Source organism: Myotis yumanensis, unplaced genomic scaffold (assembly GCF_028538775.1).
Source record: "Myotis yumanensis isolate MYYU_CA2020_CCGP unplaced genomic scaffold, mMyoYum1.0.hap1 SCAF_15, whole genome shotgun sequence".
Lineage (NCBI taxonomy): Eukaryota > Metazoa > Chordata > Mammalia > Chiroptera > Vespertilionidae > Myotis > Myotis yumanensis.
Window position 1 is genome coordinate 13128106 of NW_027223766.1, and position 22044 is coordinate 13150149.

Here is a 22044-nt window from a genome sequence, read left to right on the forward strand (position 1 = left end):
ACTAAAGGCTTGGCCTGACGCCAGCACTGATAACTTTGTTGGAGAAGGTTTAATAGCCTCTCTGAAATGGAAGTAGTCTTACTTTCCTTATTATTTAAGCCAGCAAGCATTTACAGAAGCCAGAAATAGCAGGGTTAAAATTTCAAACAGCAGTTTTTATATAAGATGGATGCTTCACAGGTGGTCAAGGTTAACATCCTCAATGATGTCAGGTGGATAGTGTATACCTCGATATGATGTGTGTAGGTACGTTGAAGTGATGAAAATGACATTTTACTTCTGTGGTTTATCTTCCCAGAACACATGATCTTGGCCTAATTATGAGGAAATATCAGACAAATCCTAAAGGGAGAATATACCTTCCCAGTGCTCCTCTAAACTGGCAGGTGCATTGAAACAAGAAAAGTCTGAGAAACTATCACAAACAAGAGTTGTCTGAGGAGACATGATAACTAAATGCAATTGAACAGACAAAAAGATTCAGATGAAAATCAAGGGAATCCGAAGAAATGGCTTTTGTTAACAATAATACATCTATTTTGATTCATTAATTCTAACAAATGTACCATGATAGTGTTAGATGGTAAGAATAGGGGGAACTAGATATGGGGAATGTGAGAAAACTTTATTTTAGTTTCACAATCTTTCTGAAAATCTAAAATGCTTGTAAAGCAAAGACCTTATTTAAAAAATATATTTGATTTTTCTTTTTGTCTCTGACCAGTGATCTCCTGTCTTCTGTCAACCTCCCTAAAATGGTGGCAGTTTAACTTGTTGGCTTTCAAGTGGAACAACATCAAAATTCTTCACAATCTTTATATTTAAATGTTAACATTGATTTATTTTCATTCAGGAGTAAATTAAATCAACTCTATCATGTGTAGTGTTTTTGTCTTTAATGATTTATTCTGGAATTTTCTACCACGTATGAACTTCCTTCTTTTTTTCCTTCAGCTTTGCATTATTTTTAATACTGGTAACCAATCCATCTCTATGAACTATTGTATATGCATTATCCCCCTGTAATCACCACAGAAAGTGCTGTTAGCCTCTTACTCACCAATATAAATATATATATTTTAAATTCCTTAGTGGTTGTATGACTAAATAGCTGTTGTTTCAAAACTTTTCGTCCCAATCTATTGCCATTTCTTCTGACACTCTGCTACCTTCCCAAAATATTCACACCTCCGTTTGTTATAGCCCAAAACCAAGCAACTACTGGCCTCCTGTGTCCATATGTCTAAATGGTTCAAAAGCAATAGTTCAAATTTTGAATATTACATCTGATAATATCCACATTGTATTGACAAGTAATCTGAGGACCTTTCTTTGTCTTGTATATCCTTTGCCTTTGTTTTTCTAAGCAGGTATGTTCTACTTTTAGTCTTTTAAGTGAGGAATTCTTAATTGCTTTTCGCGTATCTGTATCTATATTACATGACTAGAAATTCTCATTAGGAAGAAGGCCTAGGCGGTAGCACAATAGTCTGTAGGCTTAATGCATGCTAAGTAGCAAAATATCCTGGAGAGTAAAGCAAAAAAAAAGGTAGGGCCTGACGTCCTTCCCATACCACAAAATGTATACTTCATCTACTGTGGGTCTAATACCTTTTCTGATCTTAACTGGGTCTGGCAAACATGCCTGGGCAAAATTACAACACTATTGAGACTTGATGCATTCTCAAGACCTAGTAAAAATTTCAGTCTATTCAAGACACACATATGCACTACTAAATTGAAAATTTTAGCATTTAAAGTACTTTTTATTTAAAAAAAAGAAAACATGCTTGTACAAACTTGCTTTTCCTTAAGCACTAGAATATCTTGAAAAAGATTTTATTTAACATTATGACTTTTTTCCCTACTTTCCCAACACGCTAATGGAATTTCTCATAGGTTAACCACAGACGGCATTTGATAGAAAAGGCCTTTGATAACCCCTTCTGCAGCCAGATATACTCATGTAAATCTATGAAAATCAAATAACATAATGGATATTTGTGTTCTCTTTTAACTCATAGCAGTTGAAGGGTAGGTGCCCGGAGATTCAAGAAAGCAAAATGAGTTCTAGATATGAGTGTCCAGGACATTCATTTTAAAGTAGAAATTAAGGCATTAAAAGGTTATTTAATCTTGAATTTGCAAAACTATCTAATGACAAATAATGATTTTAATAGGATTAGAAAAAGAGGAAAGTAGAAGCAAATATCTTCTGTGAGTTCCTTAAAAATTATACCAGTCATAAAACTTATCAATTATCAGAACCATGTGTACAAATTAAAAAATAGTAACACTTTTTTTTTTTACAAGAATATGTTTCTTATGGGAGAATGCATTTGTTTCTATAATAATCCACTCAAATGCTGACTTTTCAAATATGTGAAGAGATTTGTGTCACCAATTCGTATTTAAAAGAGTAAGCTTTAGCCCCACACTACAGACTTAACTAATTGGTTTATTGCTTTGAAGAGCTGGTTACAAGGAAAACAGTTGGTAGCAGGGGCTTTTCAGCATAGCTCATCATATGAAATAACTAATGTAAAGCTTTTTAGACCCAATTATCAGCTGGTCAGTATGGGACCACATCTTCAGACGGAAAATGTGAAGAATGACATTCTGGTTTAGAATCAAAAGCTACATCCAACCTAACCTTTACCACAATGCTAACAGACCTCAGGAACTCTCTATTTCTATAAAAATCCTTAAATTGATGTATATTTTGTCCAAGTACATTTATTTCTTCTTAGCAAAAAAAAAAAAAAAAAAAATCCATAAACATGATATTAATATAAATTAAAATTTACTATTTCAAAGAAGATGCATCATATTTTTAAAGAAATGTATTTTTAAAACATTTTATCATAGTTAAGATTTGCATTCACAATTTAGCTAGGTCACGTAGACAGGAGAACAGAAGATTGTGTATTTACTGATTTTCAAGACACAAAATCAGTTTTTGTTCATTAGCAGTATGGTTGCTAATAAAATGCAGTTGACTTACTAAACTGTGATGAATTCAGGTTGCTTTCAGAATGTCTACTATGGCTAAACATGTATATATATATATATATATATATATATATATATGTGTGTATTTATCCATCACATGCCATTTTTTCTGGCTAATGGTTAAATGATAGCTAATACTGTTTAAGTCTACAAAGAACCATTTCTATGGATTTTTGTCTTTATTGGTATTGGCGCAATCTATATATATATATAAAAGGCTACTATGCTAAGGGTCCAACCGTCTGACCAGTCACTATGACGCACACTGACCACCAGGGGGAAGATGCTCAATGCAGGAGGTGCCATGACGCGCACAGAGAAATGGCACCATGGACCTGGCACCCACAAAGCAATACTCGGCTTCCCCAAAGTGGGGCACAGGCCCCGCCACCACCCTGGAGCAACAGCCCACCAAATAGCAGCCAAGGCTGCCCAGACCCCGTGGCACAAAATGCGGCCCACAGCCCAGCCCAGCCCAGAAACAGTAGCTGTGGACACCAGGTAATGACATCATGTTTTTGTTGATATTCTGAAGCCGAAATTGTGGACAGAATATGTCTGAAGACCTACTATTGCCATAATCTACCTCTGAAGCCAAAAGAAGCCGGTCTACAGAATGTATCTGAAGACCAACTATTGGCACAAAGTACCTCCGAAGCTGAAAGAAAGCGATGTCATCGGCAGAATATGTCTGAAGAACAGAAATCGACAAGTACTACCAATACTGGTAGGAACTGCCTTCATAGCAAAAATGAGGTAAACGAGGATGCAATTATCGAACACAGTTGTGGTGGAGTGACTGGTACATGTCAATTTTGCCTACCCCTAAATTTTTCCAATGAAAAACCATCTGATGGAAAATTTACTTGATGTTGTAGCAAAGGCAAAGTTTCTCTAAATGATATAAATTTTCCAGAATACCCGGCATAAATTGATTTGTCCCCATCTGACACTGGCCTCCCATTTAAATTAATTCAAATACAGTTTCCCATGATGCCAGCATTTGCAATGACTATTAATAAATCACAAGAACAAACTCTAGACAGAGTAGGTATGTTCCTACCTGAACCCGTTTTCGGACATGGTCAGTTATATGTTGCTTTCTCTCAAGTTTGAAGAGTGTGTGACATTAAAGTTAAAGTTGTAAATACTTCATCACAAGGGAAATTAGTCAAGCACTCTGAAAGTGTTTTTACTGTAAATGTGGTATACAGGGAGATATTAGAATAAGTTTAATCAACTTATCAGTCATTGTTTGTATCAATGTTGTTTTTATATCATGTTTTTGTTTTTTATATTATGTCTTTGTTGTTGTTATATCATTTTGTTATTGTTTATTTATTAACAAATTTATATATTATTTTCATATACATTTTACTAGTTTTCTTTCATCTCTGACACTTCTATTATAGAGAAAGGGCAAATAGCGATATTTAAATATTTCTTCTAGTTAATTTCCTTTCAATGTGCACGAATCCGTGCACCAGGCCACTAGTACCTCATAATGTTTAATGTGCACATGAACTGAATTGCTTAGGCATCATGTTAGAATGGAAGTTGTGACTTAGAAGATCTGGGGTGGGACCCATGATTCTGCATTGCTAACTCAAGGTGAGCTTAAGGTGAAAATGATGCTGTAAATCCATGTACACTGTGGATGGCAAAATCCTAGAAAACACATCTGAGAGGCTCTGGTTTTCATGTGACATGCTGAACCCAGTAGATCTTTTGAACAAAGTGATTATCCATCTCATGATATTAGCTCAATTTTCTGATTGATGAGATTCTAGGAGGGAGAGTCCATGTGGACTCTAAAATATCACTTTTACCCAAACTTAAGTAAAGGCTTAATACATGTTTTAATGTTTATTTCTCTATGTATATATTTGTTAAAACTCACCAGTTCTTATTGATACCTGCACCAACAAAGATCTCATTCTCCCCTTCTCCTTGCTCTTATTGTTAACTTCCTTTTCCAACAGAGAAACCTGCTTCTCACTATCCAAATTTATTCATTAATTTGCTCAGTCATTGAATTCACAAAGTAGTCTCAGAATTTCTAACTCATACTCTGTGATAAACACCTACTAATTAGAGTACAATATTTATAACTCTGTCTTTAGTCTTCAGTTCTATAGTTAGAGTGCTATGTCCCAAAGTTCCTTAGGTAAGTTCTTCCAGAGAACCACCTCTTCCCACCTTTATACTGTGGGTGATACTTGAAATACAGTTAGATTTATTTGTTATCATGTATATTCCATACTGGTTTTTTTCCTTCAATGTCTTCCAATTTTTGATTATTTTATGTATCTATTATTTTAAATATGTAATACATTGACATGTTCTAAAAGTCACACTGTATAAAAATGTATACTCTGAAAAGTATTATTTCCCTCATTATTTTTGCTCCATTCCTATCCATCTTTTCTACCCTATTCCAACCTCTTCATGTAGGAAACCAATCTCAATATTTTTTTAGATCTTGCCTACATTTCTTTGTATACCAATGAGCAGAAACTACGTCCCAGGACAATTTATTAAAAATTTTATCTTTGAGATGACAATTTTATTATTTATTAAAATCCATGTATAATTGTTCTATTTCTGAACATCGTATGTTTGTCTAGTCATATACCATCAGTGTGTGTTTTAGTTATAGAGGCTTTATAATATGCTTACTATTTGCTAGGGATCAGCTTCCTCCTAATCTTTTATGGAAAGATAGCGTATTATAGATACTATGTGCACTTTTCCTTCTATTGTTTAACAATATATCCTGAAAATCACCCCCTATCTGTTCATAAAAATCTTTGTCTTCCCCCCCCCCCCCAGTTTAACAGTATCCCCACAATGTATTCAACTGCTTTATTTTACATGAGTATTTTTTTCCCAATATTTTAAAACCACAAACAATACAGTGACTAACCTTGGCATATGACTTTCATATTTTGGGTATGTATCTTCATGATAAATTACAGGAAGTGGAATTACTTTGCCAAAAAGTAAGTGCTTACAGAGTTTTGTTAGATATTTGCAGTTTTCCTTCTTAAAGGGTTATACCAGTTTGCTTCCCGCCCAGAAGTAAATGAGAGTACCAGTTCCCCTACAGTCTCACCAAGATAATGTGTTGTTGTTTTTTAAATTTTCATTAATATGATGAGAAATGGTATCTGTGTCTAGTTTTAATTTGCATTTTGCCAATAATAAGTGCGAATGAACATATTTTCATAGCTTTAAAATAACATGCATCTATGAATTACTTGTTCGTATCTCTGAACAAGTGCACACGTTTCTGTTGGCTTTGGGGACTTTTTTCTCTCACGTCATAACAATTGGAGAAGTGCATTCAGAATTCCAGGAGTGTCCAACTCTGCCTGCCTTTACTTTTTGCTGTATCAATAGGGTCTTCAACGCCCACATGTGCAGGCCTTTTATCAGTGATCATATCACAGCTTTAAAGAAATGTATTTTAAAAACATTTTATCACAGGTAAGCTGTGATATTTATCACAGGGGAGAAGGCATTTCTCAAGAGCAATCAGAAGCTCTCAAAGTTCTAAAAACCTTGGCTGGGAATGGGCGCACACATCTGCCACACATGATGTGGATCAAAGGAAGGCAAAGATTCAACAAAAATTCAAAAAGGTGGTAGTGGGAGAGTATCCTTTACCCACAAGTGGAGCAAATTTCTGTCGCCAAGTAAGTGGATACAATCAAGGGCAGGGAACTGGACCACTCTTGCAAGCCATCTGGTATAAGAATTTTGAAAGAGAGAAAATAACAGGTCGGAGAATTCTAGTTTTATTGGGGAATAATTCAAGACATTTTCAAGAAAGACTCTTTGAAGGTGAGATATAAAGTTTAAATAAGATCCAGAATAATTAAAATAGCAGGACCCACGCATAGGGACTAAAGGCAACAATGATTATAATGCCAACACACTGATGGGCCTAATTTAAAATAGAACCTATAGAAGGCTTATTTGCACACTAATCACTAGATAAACAATTCCCTGTAACATAGACCTCATAATCATCCCATGATAAATAGTTGGATGATAACCCTCTTTTTATGAATGAGGAATTGTGCTCTTGTCCAAAGTTACAAGCTTGACCCCATATAGAATTGGAATTTTAAATCAAGTTTGCTAAACCTTATATTTCTCTCCATGAGGAGATACCTACCTCAAGCAATTCCTCCAGAGACTATATTTCTGTTCAAACATGTCTTGTGAAGTGTGAGAATGATTTTTTAAATAGCAAATTACATTAACATTTATAGTAAAGATTATCCCGGGTTCATAATTCTTCTGCAAAATCCTCCTCAACGTGTTCTCTGTTTAGAGGAAGAATCTACAGAATCAGATACAATAGTGATGTTGGTCTGGAATACTTTCCTACCCATGGTGCTACAGCCCAACTAAACATTTTAATCATATAGGGAGGAATTTTAAATAGTCCTGATGGAAGAGGCTCAAGTGAAACAAATTAAATTAGATATTCTAAGGTTGGATCTCAGGAACCAGTATTGATTTTTGAAGCTCCCGGTGATTCTAAATGGGCATTCACAGTTGAGACTCTGATCTGAAATGAAACAAGACCCACTGGGAAAATAACTGATGAACCTCCCCAAACAAAACAAAGCCTGAATTTATCATTTATAATGTGCCATTCCCTGGAAATAAGTTTAGTCTTTGTTGCTCCCTTGCAGGCTATCATAACCCCTTATTTATGTGTTCTTTTATTCATCTGATTCATACTGTGGATTTCATACTCCTCATTCAAAAAATACTTATGGTACTAATTGCAGTGGTTTTTATTGTAAATATGAAAATAATTATTGAAGTCCAGAACATAAAAGGCAGTGTAGTAGCCATTGTGAGGGATACAATAATGAACTTACTGCAAAGATATAGGAAACACATACATGAACATAATGCACAGATTTTTAAGAAATAAAACTATATCAAAATTTATACAAAATATCATGAGCATTGAGAACCAAGAAATATAACTCCAGACGTAGGATGTCTGGGAGGAATTTTTAGAGGGAGATGGCTTTTAAGCAAGGCCACCAAGAATGGGTAAACTTACTGACACTATGTGGATTACAATAATCATGTCTAAATAGATTATTGCTTAGAATAGCAAGGTACCTGCCATTTTGAATTGTACAAAGAGCCATAAATGTCCATGCTTCTCAACTTTCTGCAATGGCAGAGTCTAACAGTGACCCAGAAAAATCAAAAGCTTTGGAAACTCTATAACCAGTACCAGAAATTGAAAATTCTAAGGTATTAATTGAGATTAATTAGTTTTTTCTGTTAATATGGAATAGCATTTGTGCTTCATTACAATGGTATTCTATTTGAGCTTACTCTATTAGACCAATAAAGAAAAAGGTTTCAGAATTAATCAAAGTCTAATTTTTAAAGAGTTTAATTCATTTTCAATGTCTCAGTATATAAATAAACTATCAAAGTAATTATTGCATATTCCTAAGAGGACTGCTTTAATAAATATATGACTTCTGCAATTATTACATTAATTACTTATTTGGAAATCTAAAGCAATGAAGAAAACAATATTTGGAAATTAAGTGATCATTTACCCTGATCTTGTGAGCATATGTAATTTGTTGAGGAAATTATTTCTTATTACTTTGTCATGGTATGTGAAAGGTTACCTTAATGGCTTTAAATATGTTTGGTTTATTAGGTATTTGTAAACATTTTGGAAATAAATAATTGCTTTTAGTGATCATGAGGTAAACCTATTCCTTAGAACTCAGTCAGGTAATTACCAAGGAGGATGTTATAGAAAGGAGCTGCCTATACAGGATAAGCTTAATTATCTCCTAAGACGTATAAGAATTAAGGAAAGCCTTCCTAGGAAGTAGCAGTGGTCCAATCTCCATGTTGGAGATTTGATTTCTTATGAAGAGTTTCTTGAGGTCTTTCAATTTATGTATTTTTACAAATAAATTCAGAAACAGTATCCCAGTGAGTTATGGGTATACTTTCTCATTTATTCATTTAACAAATACTAATAATTATCTATCTTTATAGGAGACTATATTAGATTATGTTTATTATGTGGAAGAAGTTAATTTGAGATCAAATTGTTTTTTGTTAATTTTACCCTAGGATATTTCTTCCATCACCTTTCAGAGAGAGTGGAAGAGAGGGAGGGAGGGACAAAAAAAACGGAGGGAGAGAGGGAGAGAGAGAGAGAGAGAGAGAGAGAAAGAAAGAAATATCATATGAGAGAGACAGATCATGTGGGTTGCCTCCCACATTCTCCCTGACCAGGATCGGGGAGGGATCCCCAAACCCCAGATATACTAGTATGCTCTTGACTGGGAATCGAACACACAATCCTTTGGTGTGCAGGGTGATGCTCTAACCACTTAGCACTACTGGCCAGGGCTAAAATATTTTTAACAAAAAGAAAATTGGATAATTTGGTCATTCATGACAAAATGAGGTGAATATATATGAATTTAGGCCAGTAGGCGATAAAATAGTTCTTGGCATGAGTTGATTATTGACTACATTGCTTTTAATCATGCTAAAACAATATTTTCACTGGTTTATTTAGAATCAGCCTAACATTATATTTTAACATTAAATTTGTATTCAATAAAATTACATTAATTTTATCCAAATCACAACTTTGAGAGTCAACAAAATGGCAGGGCTTGGTAAACTAAATTTACATAAGAAACATGATTTGAGACTTAATTGTTTTTAGAATGACTATGGTTTTCTCAAGAAGGTCTAATAACCTTTTCAATCAGAATCCTATTGTCACAGTGTCTATTTCTTTTTTCCAAAGAAAAGAGCCCATCCCTACATAAACATCTCTTACAGAAACCAGAATGCCATCTACTGGCAGCCTCCAAAATTTTGTAAACTTTCAAAGAAAATAATTTATGCTTAATAAATTTAAAATAAGATATATATTTTTATGAAGTGTCTATATTTTGAAATAAACATCTATGTTAATATGTTCGTATGTTTAAAAGTTGAGGTATATTCTGCATACCCACTACATGTTATTACCACTACAGGAAAACATTTTTATAGAGTAATATAAATAATATAATTCTCAAATAGTTTTTATACCAATGTTCTTGCTAATTTGAATTTTTAAAAAAAAAAAAGTTTTCAGAGTTGAAAATAGTGCTTATTTGTAAATATCATTAGGTCACCAATTTATTTCCTACCTTAATTTAATATGTGCTTCCAAAGAATATTGATGGAAATTGAACATAGATATGAGAATTTTATTACAAACTGATTTCGTGATAAAATCAGGAAAAGCACAATAAAATTCTTCCATAGTTAGTTATATAATTAATTTGCTTAACCAGACTTGCTGAGGAAAAGCTTTAAAAATATGTTGTTACCACATATGTAATTATTATTTTTAAATAGTTAAAACTTAATATTGAACTTACACCTATAATGCCATAGAGATGTTTTATTCAATTGATTCTACAATAAAAGAAAGTAATGAACATGTAAAATTAACTTTTGTTTTTAAAACTCCAATAAGCTCTTTCAAAAAGAATCCGTGTATCATCTTAATGGTTTACTACAAGCATATTCGTATCCTTTTATTGTTCTTTTATGTGTAATTTTACACACTTACGAGATTTAATTCCAAGATCAGCATTCACACAAAGATTATGAAAGCTGTGAGAATGGCTGCATATCACAATTGTCTTGTGAGACACCCAAACCTCTAAATTTTGCAGGCGACTAGTCCCCTTGGTTGTCAGTAGGATGCTTTATGGGGGAAGCCTAAACACAGCCATGTCATCCTACGACTGCGCATAATTCTTGCATAAGAACGTATTTCAGGAAATCTTGAAACCTTGTCATGTCTTTTTCACTTAAAGTACGAGAGGGTACTTAAAAAGTAAGTCCTATCAGTCCAGAAAGGCATTTTTAAAAGGCTATTAAAAACGAAGTTCTCAGAACTCTGGCTCCAGCAAAGATATAAAGGTTAAAAATTGCCTAGGCAGCCTTACTCCAGGATCATCTTATTTTAAATGCAGATTGTCAGCACTTTTGAACCATGCATGTTCATGATAAAGTTTAGAGAAATAAAAAGATGTGGGAGAAAGAACAAGAGCATTTTCTTGCACACAATGTTAAGTATACCAGCTGTAAAAATGTAATCATTTGTGTACAAGTCAAAGAAGATACTATTATTTTCCAATTGGTCGTGTCTGTTAATAGTTGGTGTAATATTATTTTATTTAAATATTAAAATTCATAGATAAAGTATTGGTGAGTGATACACTCAAGTTTCAATTGACCCATATAAGACTATAATTTATAAAGGAGTTTCATAAGCTGCTTTCAAAAATGCAAAAGAGATGTTGGACACTAATTCATAAAAAATGGACATTAACTTATGCATATACATGTGTGATCTTCTGTTGCTTAAATTAAAAAAAAAATGACAAAGCAACTGGCCTGTCTTGTTCTTGTAAAAGAAAGTACATGAGTTTAGATCACAGAACAATTCTAAAAAATAAATGAAAATGTTACATATTATCTGCTCTCCTTTCCCTCCTGAAAAAAAATTTCAGCTAGCCAACTGTTTTGAAATAAATTTCCCTGCAGTTGCTATAGTGATGATAATAAAGTTCTTGCCTCTATTTGAGTGATAGAGGTTCCTAGCAGAACACTTGAAAAGGTAAGCTAATCAAAATGAAAACACTGTTAGTTCTCATCTTCAAGGCAGCCTCCTTGAATTTAGTACAATTACAGGACTCAACCATTGTCGACAATTTTATTATATGTCCATTATCATAATCTTTCTCAATGTATCCCTAAAAATTATAAAGCAGAGATGAGACCTCTTTTTTTTATTATAGGTTACAGTCATTGAACAAAGGATATTTAAGTTAATTCTGGATATTTTTTGAGAAAAATCAATGTTTGAATCCAAGATACTGCTCCATTAGCTATTTTTGTCTATTACAAAGCTTTATTTTTCTAACAATGCAATGATTGTATGTTATTTTGATTCAATGGTATGTGTTGTTCAAGTCTTACTTCATCTCAGTGTTGATGCAAACTACAGAGCTTAAAAGCAGTTACTTGTCAAAGTGGATGAATCATCAAAGACATGTCAGAGATAGAGCATCATCGCTAAGATTCATGTTCTACCACATTGATGTAAAAAAGTTATAGTATTTACCTTAAAACATTTGGGAAATTTAAATAGCTTTAAAAATTATTGGTTCAGAGAGAAATTAGGCAGAACAGCTCATATCAGAATAGAAGGCATTTTATGTCATTTTGATAAATAAGTAGAAATGGTTGTTCTGACACTTAAAATCCAAATGGTTAGTTAAACATAGCAATCACAAGTTCAAGGAAGTATTTTACTAACATACCACAATTTCTAGTCATCTTATATGCTGGTAGGACCTTTGAGTATTTTATTTCATAAGCAGGCACTTCCTATATAATAAAACTCTAATATGCAAATCAACCGAACATCGGAAAGACCGGTTACTATGATGCGGACTGACCACTAGGGGGCAGACGCTCAATGCAGGAACTGCCCCCTGGTGGTCAGTGCACTCCCACAGGGGGAGCGCTGCTCAGCCAGAAGTCAGGTTCACAGCTGGTGAGTGCAGTGGCGGTGGCAGGAGCCTCTTCCGCCTCCACAGTAGCACTAAGGAACCCTTGGGGGATTCCTGGCTAAGCTGGCAGTTGGACATCCCCTGAGGGGTCCTGGACTATGAGGGGGTGCAGGCCGGGCTGAGGAACCCCCCCCCCCCCCCCCCCAGTGCACAAATGTCGTGCACCGGGCCTTTAGTTCTTTTATATTTTCATTAGCTCCTACAAAAAAAATCCCTTGCTTATAAATAAGTTATATTCTAAGTTGTGTATGTTAGTTTTTGACTGTTGTGTGACTACGTATCACAAATTTAGTGACTTAAAACAGCCCCCATTGTTTATTGAGTCCACGCACAGCATGATGGGCTTAGGACTTCTGTTTCTGGTCAGAATTCACCTATTCTAAGGCTCAAATCAAGGTGCTGGCTAAACTGAGTTGTCATCTGGAGGTTGACCTCAAACAGGTAAGATCACTTTCAAGTTCATTCAGGTTATTGGAAGAATTCAATTCCTTGTGATCATAGTACTAAAGCACACATTTCCTTACGGGGTATTAGTTGGGGGTCCACTCTGCTGTAGATGCTGCCTGCATTTCTTCTCTCATGGCCCCCTCTACCTTCAAAGCCAGCAATGGAGAATCTTTCTCTTGGGGAATCCCTCTCATGCCCTGCATCTGTGATGACAGGAAAAGCCTAGTCCATTGTAAGGGCTCAACTGATGAGGTCAGGCCTACCCAGGTAATCTCCCTTTATTACATTCAACAGTGGCAAGTAAATTAATCTACTTATGAGAGAGAAATCCATCATATTCAGAGTCCTAGGGTGTATATACCAGAGGGTATATATTTTGGGGGTTATCTTAGAATGCTTCTATTATAGAAATATATGTGTTTATTCCACGAAACAGGGGTATTTATTTGTTTGTTTGTTTATTTATGGACTCAAGGTGGATTGCACATAATGAAGTACTGTCTAAGAAATTGATTTTAAAAATCAGTTTGTAACTTCTTTCCAAAATAGAAGATAAAGTGCATTGATATAGGGGATTATTAATGTTCACACAGTATTATTTAAAGGGCAGGGGGTAATTGGAACTTTCTCCTCCTTTTCAAAATTGCTAATAATAGAAGATCATAATCATAACCCAGAATCAAATGGCAATAAAGGATGACTCAAGTAGTTTATAGAAGCTCTGTGGTCAAGAATTCTGACTCAGCTCAGTTTTCCCAGAATTTTTTTTTCTAGATTGGTAGAGATTTGAGCAGGCTATAAAAATATGGACATGCCAAGAAAAGAGTTGAATATGAAAGTTAATTCTTTTTCATTACCAAGTTAGGAAAAGTCATGAGCATTGATGTATTAGTTTTGGAGTCACACAACATGAATTTGATTTTATGCTCTGTCACTTATTAGCTTTGTGATCTTGAACAAGCTAATACACCCTATACTCTTTGATATTCAGTTTTGTTATCTGTAAAATGGAGATGATAACAGTGTGTCAGTCAATTGCTGTGAAGATAATTGGGACAAAGCATGTAGCCCTGTTCTTCCATATAGCCAAGTGCTCAATGGTTGGCAGTTATTATTATTGCTAGAGGCCCAGTGCACGAATTTGTGCATGGGTGGGGTCTGCCGGCCTGCCCCGACGTGGGCCCACTGGGCCAGGCTGGCAGGGGGGAGGGGCCGTGGGTGGTTGGCCAGCTGGCCCTGCCCCCAATCAGGGTGTTGAGGGCCCACTAGGGGCGAGCTGGTTGGGGGGAGCGATAGGGCCGGATCAGCCTGGTTGGCTGCCGCAGTGTGTATCGTAGCTACGGGTCATTCTGGTCATTCTGGTTGTTCCATCATTCCGGTGGCTGGGCTTTTATAGATACAGATTATTATTGTTATCATTGTTCTTATTATTACCCAAGACTTTCTGTGAGAAGTTCAAGAATATCAATAATTATCAATATTGATTGAATACCTGCTGTAAACTGTAGTTGGGTGCAATATATGAACTTTTCAAAAAATTAAATTTAATGGGGTGACATTGGTTAATAAAATTATATAGGTTTCACATATACATTTCTATGATACATGACCTTCATATTGCATTGTGTGCCCACCACCCAAAGTTAAATCATCTTCTGTCACCATATATTTGACCCTTTACTACCCCTACCCTTTTCCCTCTGGTAACCACCATACTGTTGTCTGTGTCTATGAGTTTTTGTTTGTTGGTTTTCTTGTTTGTTCATTTGCTGCTTTCAGTTTTATATCCCTCACATTTATGAGTGAAGTATATGTTCTTAACATTTTATGTCTGACATTTCATTTAGCACGATACTCTCAAGGTACATCCATGTTATATGAAGGATTTTAACTGATCCTCACAACATTTGATGACATAGATATTATTATCTCCATTGTGTAGATAAGGAAACTAACTAAGGTTGTTATAAGACATTCAGAAAGCCCAGAACTGGTTGGAGTCAGAGTGAAGACACCAGCCCAGGCCTGCACTTGCTGTCATTCCCGTCTGCTATCCGCCTGTCCTAAAAGCCCCAAGAGCCCATTCACTGCAAGTACCTAACCTACCCTCAAACATAGACAGCTGCTTTCCTCCTGATTATCAGAGAAACTAAAAATTGTTGAATGGGACAGGTATCAGAGAACATTATATAAAGGAGTAATCTCTTACACTATTGCACACAAAGAAGCTATGTTGGTCAAAGACAGCAGAAAGTTGAAAAAAACAAAGATCAACTTGATCAACTATAAAATTTTGGTAAGAGTCAGTCCTGGATTGATATTCTTTGGCATTGTTCCCCAATAAACAACAACAACAAAAAACACCCTAAATATTATCTAGATAGCTGCATCTCTATATATCAGTATAAGTTTAAGTGAAGCTTCAGTTAACATCAGACAACACCTCAACTGGGACAATTGATTTCATCATTTACATAAAAGTCCTATTATATTTAATGGTGCTTTCAAACCGTGCAACAAATTATGTCATCTTTGTGACAAAAGCAATTGTGTGCAAATTTCTGATAATAAAATTGATGATTTACTTTACTATGGGCATTTTAAACCAGAAGTTTACATTTAAAACAGGTATTTTCTAAGACAGTATACATGTATAGCCCTCGATGTGAATCCATAACCTGACCAATGACATCCAGGTCATGAGTAAACATATGGTCTGCCACGGTGACTCAATTAACCATCCATCAATGTAATTGCATAATACATCAGAAGAGGTAGTCTCCCACCATTGAGGGTCAGCATCCCGTATTAAATTTAGCAGGAAAAAGCATCACTTTGTTATAGCTCATTTAGGTATATCATATAAAACATTTTAAAATAATACATATGATAGTGCATTTATATTTACTGTTCTCTGGAAGCCTTTTTTTTTGACAAACTGAGTTTTGGGCTACTGTTAAGAAATGATTCTTCTTACAATAAGCTGGCGTAGGTGAAAAGCACAACTTGCAAGACAAGTACAGCACTTCAATCAATTCTAATCATGTCAATGTTGAAATAAGAAAGAAGGAGGTGTATCATTTGCACATTATAAAATTATGTGTAAAGTTGAGATGTTGCAAACTTCTTAGAAGGGCCACGGCTGGAAGTTGATTTATGCAACTTTCTAGACATTGAATCTTTCTGGAGTACTACACATGACAAAATAATGACAGCACTTTATAAGTAATTTTTTTAAAAAAGAATGTGTGGGTGGGAATTAACCCAGACAGGAAGTATGATAGTGACAGAGCTTGAAATTATGAGGAAATAAACATGGTGCTGGGTTTATAATTCATAATTAAGATGTACTTATTGAATCAGGAAATGCCAGGTTCCTATCTAACATCCTTCTCCTTCATTTAAGGTTCATATCCTGAGGCATGGTTCCACATCATTAATATTATGTGAATTTACCCATAAGCCTTTGTGTAAAGGGAAAAAACTGGAGAGTACTTAACAGGGATATTTTAGTCAATCAATACAAATAGTTGCTATTTACATTTATGCAATTTGCATAACCTTTGGAGAAAAGAAGCAATTCTTGGTCCAAGCCCTATTCTTCCATTGATATGAAAAAAATCCATGCCACTTAATGTATCTTCTATTTTCCCAGAATTTGACCGTCCTCTGGTATGCTTCTTTTTTTTCTGACTTATATTTGTTTGATGTAAAATGTTAACTAGACTTCTGGATTTATTTATTTTTATGAAATTAACCCACCATTTTAGAAAAAGTATGATATTTAACACAAGAATATTAAAAACGTTAGCAATATTTGCCTTCTAATGAAACAAAAGCTCTATCCATGTGGTTAAGTAATTACCAGTTGTGTTAGGTAACAGTAAAAAAAATAAAAAAATAAAGGACAGCCTGGCTGTTGTTGCTCAGTGGTTGAGCTTTGAACTATGAACCAGGAGGTCATGGTTCGATATTTGCGGGCTCAATCCCCAGAGTGGTGCATATAGGAGGCAACCAATCAATGATTCTCTCTCCTCATTGATGTTTCTATCTCTCTCTCCCTCTTTCTGAAGTCAATAAAAATGTATTTTTTTAAAAAGGAGGGGCGAAGAAGAAGAAATGAACAAGGCTTTAAAAATTGATTTTCCTACAGAAACAGAACTACCGTGGCTATCAGCTCGGATGAGAATGGTCAAGTTGTTTGAGAGAGAAACCAGGCACTGCAATGTAAAGGTGTTCTATTAATAAAATTAACTTGAAAAGCCAGCATCTACACAGACACTATTGACCCCTTATTGAAAACCATCAGTCGTTCCAGCAAGCCTGTATAGACCACTGGCAGTTCTTTAGGGTGTGTACTCTTTTTATTGTTTCCCTACATGTAAAGATTTTGTCAAAGAATAAAGTGCTTCTGGAGTTTTCTGCTCCTGGGTAACAAACTCTTTGGCCACAACTTCACCACTCCAACAGAAATCACGAAGGCTGCTGAGATCATCCCTGTCCATCAAAATCTTGGCCACATTATGTATGTCATACGAATCTAAGAAAAATACCTATGAGGTTCTCCTCACACACAGCATAGCCAGCGGGTTCAGTGCCAATGCCAAAGCCATTCAAAGATGCTTTACTGGCAACCATTATGGATGGATGTTCAAGCAACCTGGAATCGTGCCATTGCACTAAAGAATTAAATTTGTTGTACAATAGTTCTGTCTGATGTTCCGTTATACTGTCATCCACTTAAAAAAAAGGCAAAGAATTTACTGGGGGTTCCATAATAAAACAAAATCTTTCTGTTGTAATAAAATCCCGTAACACTTCATTTTGAACACATGACCCCGCTTTTTACTTGAGTGAATACATGAAAGTCATAGTAGTTTAATTTTTGCAATCCCTTTTATTCTACTTCTAAGCATATATATATAAATATATATATAGCTATAGATATAGATATAGATATAGATATAGATATAGATATAGATATAGATATTTCCACCCAATTTTACTCCTTTCTTGCTGATTTTAGGGGCCAATAATTTTTAACATGAGAATTAGGAAGCGGTGGGATCAGAATCACCAGAACTATTAAATACTTCACATAATCACCATGGAGAGACTGATGTTTTAGATCCCAGTCAAGTTACCAGGCTAGAATAATTTCCATGGAGAGTTGCTTTGCATGAAATTATGCTACTTTATCATGTCCTTACAAAACTGCAGATCAAATCCAAAAAGGTTTACCTAATAGAATGATTACAAAATAAAGCCTGCCTGTGCATGTTTACAGCAGCTTTATCATAATAGCACAAAACTGAAAACAACCTAAATATTTCTCAGATGAGGAACAAAAAAAACAACTGTGGTGCATTCATATAAAGGAATATTACTCAGCAATGAAAAGGAACTGACTATTAAACAGGCACAATATGAATGAATCACAAACATATTAGAGTAAGTGACATAAACGTAAAAGGCTACAATTTTACTGTTCCTCTTATAGGACATTCTAAAAATGGCAAAATTATAAGAATATAGAACAGATTACTGGTTTCCAGGTTTAAGAGTAAAGTCAGGGTTTAAATACAAGGAGGGAAGAAATTGTATTGTATAAGTACATGCTTTTGTCAAAACTCATAGAACAACTCCCTCAACAGTATGAATTTGAATGTATGTACATTTTAAAATATGAATAACATATACTTAGCAAATTTGAATTTTGAAGAACTGAGAGGGCTCTGCAGTGGGAAAAGTATGACTTTCTCCCTTGGAACAATGGAGTATGTGGATGCAGATCCTAGAATGTGATGATTGATGAAAATTCTTGGAAGTGGCAATTCTTGGGAACAAGGCATTGTTAGGAAAAGTACAACATGATCTTGGAATATTTTGCTGTGACAAAAATTTAAAAAGTGCTATAAAAATTATGAGCCATGCCAACAACAAAAAAGACACAGAAGTCAGCTTAAAGAAGCTCCCACTTACAAAATCTGGGATAATTCGAACATTAAAATACTTAACATTATTGATGAACTATAATTATTGAATAAAATAGGAATCCATGAGGACATATTGATGTAATTAAATATATGAGAGATAGATAGATGATAGATAAATAGATTTAAAAAGTGTTTCCTTACATTAGGATGCTAAGTAATACATTTAGTAGGAATTATGAACTTAGAATTAGGAAATAATTACTGAATAACCATCACAGTAAATATCATTAGATGATAAGGCTAGTGGGGAAAGTGTTTTATTTTATTTTATTTTTTTTTATGAATGGAATATTTACATAGGAAAAAGTTAGTTTATCACAGGGTGAGTTCAGATATTGGCCAAATACAATCTCTGCAGAAAGGTAATGTGTAAGGGTTAGTAATGTAGGTACTATTTACTGCAGGAGGGAATATCCTTGTGATATTCATAAAGCCTGACATATACCATTCTTATCTAATACAGGTACTTCTGACGCCATCGGATTGGCTTGATCATGTAGTCCCTGTGGCCTGGAAGACTGCTAAGGGCCGTTAGAATACATTTGGCTTAATTTACATCAGCTGGACTCAGGGGGCCGGCAGAGCCACTCCCTGAGGGCGGGACTAGTCAAAAGATTGGACGCCACCCAGTTTGACTCTCCCGCTCAGTGTTAAGGGGATGGATCTCATGATGTCAAAGGCCCACCCAGATGTGATGTAACTTCCTATAACTCAAGTATATAATAAAGCAGCTTTCAGAGCTGGCTCTCTCTCTGTGTGCTCTGTCCCTCCAGAGGGTAGGCTCTCTTTGCCTGTTCCTCCGGAGGGCAGGCACCACACCCAGCCCAAGCTCTTAATCTATTTTATGTCTGTCTGTCATTATTTCTTCAATCCCGAAAGTGCCTCCTAGATTGCATGAACCGGTTCAAGTCTCCTTCTTCGTGTGGGACGCGGGAAGAAGACAGCCCCAGGAAACCGCTCGGTATAGAAGACTGCCTTTAGCTTGAGCTCTATTTGAAACTGTCAACTCTATTTCCAACTTTCTCAGTCACATAACAAATGGGTTGGATTAGCAGTTCCAAGGGAAGTACAAGTTGTCTTCAAAATGCACAGAAACCCACCAAACACTAAGCCTCCTTCTGGCAACTGTGAATTGCTAACGATATTGAAAGAAAGAAAAGAGAAAGAGGAAGGGGATGTTGCAGGATGGATGCCTAGCACCTTTAAACTCTTAAAAAGTTCACTTGTTTTTTTCCTAAGGTTTAATATTCCACCCTTCACACATGCCTGGTGCTTTCCTAGGGCATCACACCTACTCCTCAATCTTTGCTCCCGTGGTCCAATTCAAATATCATCATCAATACCATGAAGCAGTATGATGGCAGGGCATCTGCAGAATGTCAAGATAATTCTATCAGAGGCTTTGCAGAACCGGTCACTACATTAGTGGATGAAATAAAAGACAGATAAGGCCAACAGGTTCTGAAGTGATGCATAAATGGTGTCCAAAATGAGCCAGGAGCAGATAACAGAATCTGGAGAACAGAGTGCATGAGTTTTCCATTGCTATCATAAAAAATTTCCACAAAACTTGTGGTTTAAAACAACCGCTGTTTCCTGTCTCATAAGCTCTTTGCTTAGGGCCTAGTTTTATCTCTTTTGTTCTGTAGTTTTTGCTCAGTCATCTTGGTCCTTGGATCTACTCTCTTGTCTTCTTTATTTTCATAAAAAAAAATGGCCCATGTTTGCAACTGAGTAGCCTTTGCAACCTGATTTATTCCTTTTCATAGAATAAGCTTTTTTTCTTTTCAAACTATCTCAACACTTTTAATCCATTCTGGTAGTGATTCTCTAATACAATCTTCTTAAAAACCTTGTGACTGAGGGGGCTGTGGACAACATCTTGAAGGTTCTAAGACTCTCCTTCATCCTGTTATCTGAGTCACAGCTTCCAATCTTTTCGAGGTCTCAAATATTGTCCTTCACCCTAGGCTTGAGGTTTATTATGAGATAATGATTCATGCGCGGCAACCAGAATTTGATATTTACTTGAGTTAATACCTAACTTTGAGTCTTTCTCCAAAAAAAACCTTGGGATTGAAAACAATTTTTGTTAACACAAGAGTCTTAACTCCTTTATATTTCTTCTAAAATGTGCTTTAAAATTAAATAGTTGTTTCTTTAGCTCATCTGATTTGACTCCCATATTTTATGACTGGAAGCTAAATGTATCCAATTGGCACTTGCCATATTATTTCTAGAAATCGTATCAGAGCTACTAATACCTGCTTTTCATGTTACTTCAGGTGAAGATCATATTAATTGTCCTGTAGTACAAAACTTGAGTCCCCTTCACTCCAGCTTCTAATAGCAATTTCCTGTATACTCTTCAGGCCTGCCCCTGTCCCAAAGCACATCCCATGAATTTTAATATTTTGTTATGATAGCATCCTCCTTCTGGGTACCAATGGCTATTATATTTATGTGTTGCTGTATGAGAATCCACCTTTTAATCTAATGGCTTAAAATAATAAGTATTTACCTGTGCATGATTCTGTCATAATGACTGGGCTTGACTGGGACAGCTCGTCGGTGCCCCACACGGTACCTGCCAGGGCTGGGCGGCCGGGAAGGCTTCTTCTTCTCACAGATCTGGTATCTCAGCTGGGACAGTTAGAACATCGGGGGCCGACTGGGCCTCTGCCTCTATGTCCATATGGCCTTTCCATGTGTTCTTCAAGACTTGGCAACTGGGTCCTGAAAGGGCAAGGGCTATGCCCTCCATCTTGCCTGTATCCTCCATGTTGGGGCAGCAGCCATGTGCTACCTTCTTCCCGGAAGCCCAGGCCTCTGCTGGCCACACCCGGGATTTTAAACTAACCAATGACAATCAAGGGACATGTGCACCATAGAGATGACCACATCCTGTGTAACAAGACCTG